Source organism: Brachyhypopomus gauderio, chromosome 17, assembly GCF_052324685.1.
Source record: "Brachyhypopomus gauderio isolate BG-103 chromosome 17, BGAUD_0.2, whole genome shotgun sequence".
Classification (NCBI taxonomy): Eukaryota; Metazoa; Chordata; class Actinopteri; order Gymnotiformes; family Hypopomidae; genus Brachyhypopomus; species Brachyhypopomus gauderio.
Genome location: NC_135227.1, coordinates 14,517,429 through 14,524,985, shown reverse-complemented (window position 1 = coordinate 14,524,985; position 7,557 = coordinate 14,517,429). Strand labels below are relative to the sequence as shown.

General features: G+C 40.4%; 1 protein-coding gene across 2 annotated transcripts in view; it reads right to left on the bottom strand.

Annotated features, from left to right (window-relative positions):
- Positions 1-2,029, bottom strand: part of itsn2b (intersectin 2b) — a 32,255-nt gene extending 30,226 nt beyond the window's left edge. For both annotated transcript variants that reach the window (XM_076978574.1, XM_076978573.1), the window contains exon 1: positions 1,800-2,029. The gene's annotated coding sequence lies outside the window, so the exon portion shown is untranslated. The remainder of the gene's footprint in view (positions 1-1,799) is intronic.
- Positions 2,030-7,557: the final 5,528 nt, after the last annotated feature.

Genomic DNA, 7,557 nt, shown 5'->3' with positions numbered 1-7,557 from the left:
GAAATGAAACGGGAGGAAGGCAGACATGAAACAGGAAGCAGAAAGACTCCTGAACAATGTCGTTGGACTCCTACCAAAAACTTTGGGATTATGTGGGTGAAGGGATCCAGGAGCTACATACATAGAACATGGCTTGAATGACACTTCAGCTATATTTGGTACACTATCTTACTTTGCAGGTTAATTCAAAAGAAAAGAACCTTTAAAAATGCTGCTAAAACATGTGCCTTGTAAGTCATTTTCTGCTGTATTTAGTCTGCAGGCCTGTTATAGTGCCAGCAGTGAGGACTGATGTACATGACAGGTGTGAGGCAAACTACAGATTCTAGTCAAAACTAGATTCTAATGATTCTCCATTAGGTTGGATACATACTTATATGTTACTAATATGAAATGACATGATTTAACTTGTAAGATCATTTCACCTCAGAGTGACAGACTAATTACAGTGAAAACATGCATATGCTCTGAAATCAAGGCTAATCACATAAGTTACACCGATAACCTCCTGTTTCCTGTCCCTCCCAGGGTCTGTCCCTGTCTGTTTCTGTCCCTGTCTGTTTCTGTCCCTGTCTGTCCCTGTCTGTTTCCTGTCCCTCCCAGGGTCAAGAAATTATTTTTTATAGGATTAGTGTTGGTTTAACTTTCATATATTGACTGTTGAGTGGCTACAAGGTTAAGAGAGTGGCAGTGCAAAACCAAAAACTAGAACTAGATCTAACATTACTACCTAAGAAAATGACTCAAAACACACCAAAATACAACCACAGTGCTGGATTTACAAAAGAAAGTTAAAGAAATATATAAACCCTTTTTCAGTTGATACAAAGAGATATGAATGCATAACTAATCAGCCAAAATAAAGATGGTCTAAAGCTCCACATATAAATAATTTTTTATTAATGAAAAGCAATTAAATTCTGACTAATATAAGAGTGCTGTGTTTTGTAGCAAAGACTAGCATGTGATCAAGCAAGCTCAACATACTGTGAATCTTCCTGGTCAACCTGCATCCTAATTCTGATATTTACAATATGTCAAGTGTGAATTTTAAGCCCGAAAGGCAATTTGCTACTTTAGTGCTTTTTATTTAAAGAAATCTGAGCCTTCATGTGTGAGAACACAAGTTGAAATAGGCACGTGCTCAGTAGAATGAGCTATAATGCACTGTGCAGCATAGAAAAGCTCACATATACTGTGAAAACAAGTATTCATTGTATACCTCTGGATTTTCACCAGACTCTAAGACAATACGTCATTCAATTAGCCTCTAATAAACAGGGCATCAGAACAAGAGCACATCCGGAACAGACCACGCTACTGATTTGATGTGGTGTTTTCTCTTGTTCCATATGACGTCTATATGTTAAAATTACAAACGTTCTATTTTGAAATCGCCAGCAACAATTTCGATGACGTGACAGCCTGTCATGTCTACTGTGTAGCTCCAAGCTGAAATACTAGTTTACAACTTGCTCAGCAGGTTTGTAAAAGCATCTATGGAGACCTTTTTTCCTCATTATGAAGATATTAGGAAATAACACTTTAACACACACTTCGTTTTAAATTTAACCGACACAAACCCGCGGTAATAACTTTATTTCGCTAGCTGCTTCAATTGAGCACCAATTTCCGTCGAATACACTCTTTGAGTGTTCGAAATTCAGTAAAGTTAGTGTAACCAAATCCAACACACGGACCTGTGTAACCTTTTAGATATCGGGAACAATAATAACGTTAGCGGTCATCCTTAAAAGCTAGCTACAATATTTGACCATTGTAAAACAGCTGCTACTTACATTACACAACACATGAGAAACTGTCATCATGGGTTGTGCATAATCCGACGCAGATATAAATATCCTCTTTCAGTCTTCTCATGTAAGTCAAACTACGAACTAGACTGCTGACTATTACTGTGGTAAATTCTGCCCTTTTTTCCCCTCTTCAACGCTGGCAACCTGTTGCAGAAAGTGCTGTCACACAAACAACATGGCTGACTGCTGTGCCTCGCCACAAGCCCTGGCTGCGCTTCACGCCGGCGGGGGGGGGGGGGGGGGGGGACGAGCTGCTCCCGTGTTGCGCCCTATATTCATTTTGCGCGCTGCTGCCGCTTGCTGTCAGGAAAGCCCTCTTGCATCTTTATTCGTCCATTTAAGCAATCTGTACAACCTGTACAACTTAAAGGGCACCCATCCACGCTGTTTATGTCATTTTTTAAATAAACGTGTTTAGATGTTTATAAACATAGAACTTGGTTTGCTCATGCGTCATGTTTCATGATTGTAGCAAACCTGACAGCACAACAGTTTATTGCATAACTGTCAACAATAAAAAGCTGTACATTATGTAAGGGTACTTGTTTATTTTGTCTGTTTATAGTTCACATTTAGAAGATTTTGAACATTTTGAAGAAGTCCATGTATTGTGAGCTCCTACAGTCTCTATTCATTTTGATATAAATTACTTGATTGGTGTCTGTGGAGGAAGCGAATAATGTTCTGTTTGGTTGGCAGTGTGACACCATTGTATTTGAGAAACAATAAACATAGCAGCACAATGCTCAGAGCAATGGGCATCATGGTATTTATGATGTATTGAGTTGGGAAGCCAAGTGCATCATCAACAATGTAGACCTGTTTAAAGAGGAAAAGGAAGGAGCCATTAATTAGCCTTAGGAACCGTATACACTGCATTGGCTATACTGAGAAATTAGAAATCTAATTCTATAGATGAAGTTAAGAATGGATCATTATTTTCCTAGCAGACTAACATGTTAAAAATATATTGGCTGAATATACTTGCCTGAATCTCCTCCACCAAGTCACAGGAGACTATGTCAGAGATGACTGAGATCCGGAAGTGAAACAGCTCAAAGCCCTAAGCCCATAACACAAAGGTCACTGATCAAGACCTCGTATCCAACATAAGAAAAACTCCAGCAAGTAGGACAGACCAGAAACACCACATGTTCACAATTATTGGTTATGAATATAATAAGAATAAGCATAATAATCATAATAAGAATCTTACATAGCAACTGATCTGCAGTCTCTCAGGGTTATACAACGTCTGATTGAGTCTGCTGTTTACGTGGTCTCTCGTCCTATCCATACTAGCTTGTTACTAAGAAATTATTAGAAACTAAAAGATGGCCTTTTTACAGCCGAGTGCTTTATGTTTATATACTTTAGTCCACCTGACAAAGAGGAGAAATAGCAGAAACTCCTACACAGTTGTTCCCTTTACCAGTTGTGTGATGTGTTTAAGTAGGTTTTTATGATCATTTTTTTAGTTATATAATAAAATGCAGTCATGGTATTGCATTATTTTACTGTTTCCTGCTCCCTGAATAATCGTTGATGTCAACCTGGGTAATGACAAGTCTGAATTCATAATAAACAGGCACCTTTTCTTGCTTGTTGTGAAAAAGCTGCCTGGGACATTAACAATATTAGTTTGAAGTAGAATTGCTCTTTAAAATGATTTACAGTGCCTTGCGAAAGTATTACACACACACACGCACGCACACACACACACACACACACACACACACCCACACACACACACACACACACACACACACACACACACACACACACACACACACACACACACACACACACACACACACAAACACACACGCACGCACACACACACACACACACACACACACACACACACACACACACACAAACACACACGCACGCACACACACACACACACCCACACACACACACACACACACACAAACACACACACACACACACACACACACACAATTTTTAGGACATAAAAACTCAAACTCCGTTTGTTATGAAGCCCCTCAAACGTTCTGCTGCAACCAATTACCTTTAGAAGTCACATGCTTAGTGAAATAAAATCCACCTGTGTGCAATCTGTATTGCATAATCTGTCAGTATAAATACATCTTTTCTTAAAGACCCCAGAGGCTGCAACACCATCAAGCAAGGGGCATCACTAACCAAATAACACAATGAAGACCAAGGAGATCTCCAAATAAGTCAGGAACAAAGTGTAACGATACAAAGTCGGAGAGACGCGTGCAGATCAACAGGTCTTTTAATAGGTACACAGAAACGTAAAGTAGTCCTGATGACACAGAACTCCGGGAACAGGCAGGAGTATCAGGCAACCAAATCCGAGGGAGCAGGCTAGGAACGAGATACCAGGACACAAGCAGAAGTCGGAACCAGAACTGTAGCCGTGGAAACGCTTGGTATGCACACATGAGAACTGAGGCAATACTTCGCAACTAATGAAAAGGGAAAGGGGCTTAAATAACAGAGGGACAGACTTGCAGGTGAAATCAATAATCCGGTGATGATGATCTTATTATGGCACTTCGGGCTGGGGAGAGTGAGGAATTCTGGGTATTTGAGTCCAGTTGGTTGTGTGATGTGACACAAAGTTGTACAATTCAGGGTTGGATTATAAAAAAATGTCCAAATCTCTGAGGATCTCCTTGAGCACCATCAAATCCATTATTGTCAGATGTAAAGAACACTGCATTATGTGTTGCCTACCACGGTGTTAAGAGAGGTGCAAAGTACCAGCGTGACCACAATCAGCTGTGAGCGCTTACTGACAGTGTGACTCGCCATTTGGTTAATTTTGTACTGCTGAAAAGCCACCGGTCAAAGCTGTGCTGTGGGATGTTTTCAGCAGCAGGGACTGGGAAAGGGGAAGATGGATGGTGTTAAATTTGGGGATATTCTTGAGCAAAACCTGTTTCAGTCTCTCAGTGATTTGAGACTGGGATGGAGGTTCATCTTCCAACAGGACAATGGCCTGAAACATACTTCTACAGCAACAGTATGTGGTTTTATGTATGTGGTTTAAGGGGAGATGTGTAAATGTATTGGAATGGCCAAGTCAAAGGCCAGAACTTAATCCAATTTAGAATCTGTGGTGAATCTGAAATGTTGCCTTGAGGAATGGGCAAAATCCCAGTGTCAAGATGTGGCAAGCTCAAAGAGACTTATCCAAAGCGACTTGCAGCTGTAATTGCCACAAAAGATGGCCCTACAAAGTACTGACTTTTAGGGTTTTTTTGTTATTTTGTCCAATTTGTTTGCTTCACAATACGAAATTCAAATTCAAAGTTGTAGGCATGTTCTGTAAATGAAATTATACAAACCCTTAAATAATCCATTTTAATTCCAGGTTGAGGTAGCAAAACACGAAAGATTCCAACGGGGTGCATACATTCACAAGGCACTGTATACCCAGAGGTGGTGTATATAAAGCTCACCTGTGACCTTCCAGTTGGTCCGATTGTTGACTTCTGTTACTGTAACTAAAAAAGGGGGACGCAGTAGCTGGTCAGGTTGATATGCCTGCCTCAAAAACAGTCTGATGTTGATGATGGGGACTGTCACGCGACGCACCTGCAGTGAGAGAGAAGGAATGAGAGTCAGAATGAGAGTAACTGTGCGAAAGAGTGCAAGTCTTTAGCCTTAAGAGCGTACTATCTAAGTCTTACCCTCTGTCTGCAGTCAGAGTGGACAGCAAGTGAGGAGAGTCTTAGAGCATCAGTGCAGCCACACTCTTTAACAGAATCATTCCCTGTACACTGTTTGTAGTGACCTGAGTTCTGAGGTAAAGTAAAAATAATGTCCTACATACTACATACTACATACTTTGACCTTTAATTAAATCCAGTTTCAACATTTTCTAAGAATAAAGGTCAGTTGTCAGGTGCGGCCCTTGGAGATACTGAACATAGTGTGAACATACTGGAGAAGTCTTGGATCAGCGTTGTAGATATTGCTAGAGGTTGAAATCGGCACACCATGTTCTGCTGGAGGCCTATAGTTTACCTGAGAAAGCACCAACATATCAAACATTGTGTATGTATACACACACACAAGCACACACCATACACACACACACACACACAGACACATGTTAAGAAAATAACCCTTGAGAAATAACAAATATAACGTAGGTTGTTTCCCAAAGTGCATGACCGCAGTGTCAGAGAAATCATTTATATGTGAAAACATGGCTGATCTTTTAAGTAAGTAGATTTAGACTAGGATTTATAATGAACAGCAGTTGCTGTATACGTATAAGATAAAAGTTTACATATTTCTAAGTTTAGAAATTTTCTTTGTGTTGCAAGGCACCAGAACTTCATTCCAGAAGTTAAAATGTAACGTGAATGTGAAATTTTCATCTTAGGTGCATGTCCACTGTGAGAGACATAATGTAAAAAAATATATTAATTATTTAAAAAATCATATGGTACATTGTGATTTCCAGATTTTTTTTTTAAGATTAATTTATGAAAATTTCCATGATTCTGTAAAATTCCTTGATTTCTAAGTGGGAGAACTTGCAAAGTCGCAGGATGTTAATTTTTCTCACTGTATATTGCCAAAAGTATTCGCTCACCTTCTTTGACTCACATATGAGCTTAAGTGACATCCCATTCCTAATCCATAGGATTCAATATGACGTTGGACCACCCTTTCCAGCTAGAACAGCTCCAACTCTTCTGGGAAGGCTGTCCCTGAAGCGCATTTGTGAAGTCACATACTGATGTTGGATGAGAAGTCCTGGCTCTCAGGCATTCTATCAGGTTGAGGTCAGGACTCTGTGCAGGTCAGTCAAGTCCATCCACACCAGACTCTGCCATCCTTGTCTTTGTGGACCTTGCTTTGTGCACTAGTGCACAGTCATGTTGGAAGAGGAAGGGGCCAGCTCCAAACTGTTCCCACAAAGTTGGGAACATGGAATTGTCTAAAAGGATTTGGTATGCTGAAGCATTCAGAGTTCTTTTCACTGGAACTAAGGGGTCAAGCCCAGCTCCTGAAAAACAACCCCACACCATAATCCCCCCTCCACCAAACTTTACACTTGGCACAATACAGTCAGACAAGTACCGTTCTCCTGGCAACCAACAAACCCAGACTCCCAGACTGAAGAGTAATCCACCTGCGCAAGATGTAGAAAAGACACAGTTCAACGCAGCTTACGAGCACATTAGAGCTTACGTTTCTGCACAGATACCATAAGAAGTAACTCACCTCTGCAAGGACAGGAAGAAACAGTAAAGTGAACTGTGAAGTAGAAAGTTAGAGAATTAAAGGTGCAATCCAATGTCCTCTGGAGATGAAACAAAAGACTGGAACAGTAACGACAGTGGAGCATATCAGATTATAGTGTGAGTAGTGAGTAATCAGTAGTGAGTAAGCATACATTGAGCTGCCCTGTGGCAGGTGACAGCAGATCCTGACTAATGAAAAGTCCTTTGTTTGTGAGGAGCAATAGGTGACAGTTGGTTAGCTTAAGGTCCACTACTGAAATCCCCTGGCAGCCAGATACATTCAGCGACACTGAGCAAAGCACAGAAGACAAGAAAAAGGCCCAATAAGGAGACAGCTAGATAATATCTACATGTACACTAAATGGTCCAACTTAAGAAGGAAATTATTGAAACATTTAAATGGAATTGAAATAAACTGCAGTTGAGCAGAGATGTATGGGCAATTTCACCATCAACAAGCTTGCAAAGTGATGTGGTTACAT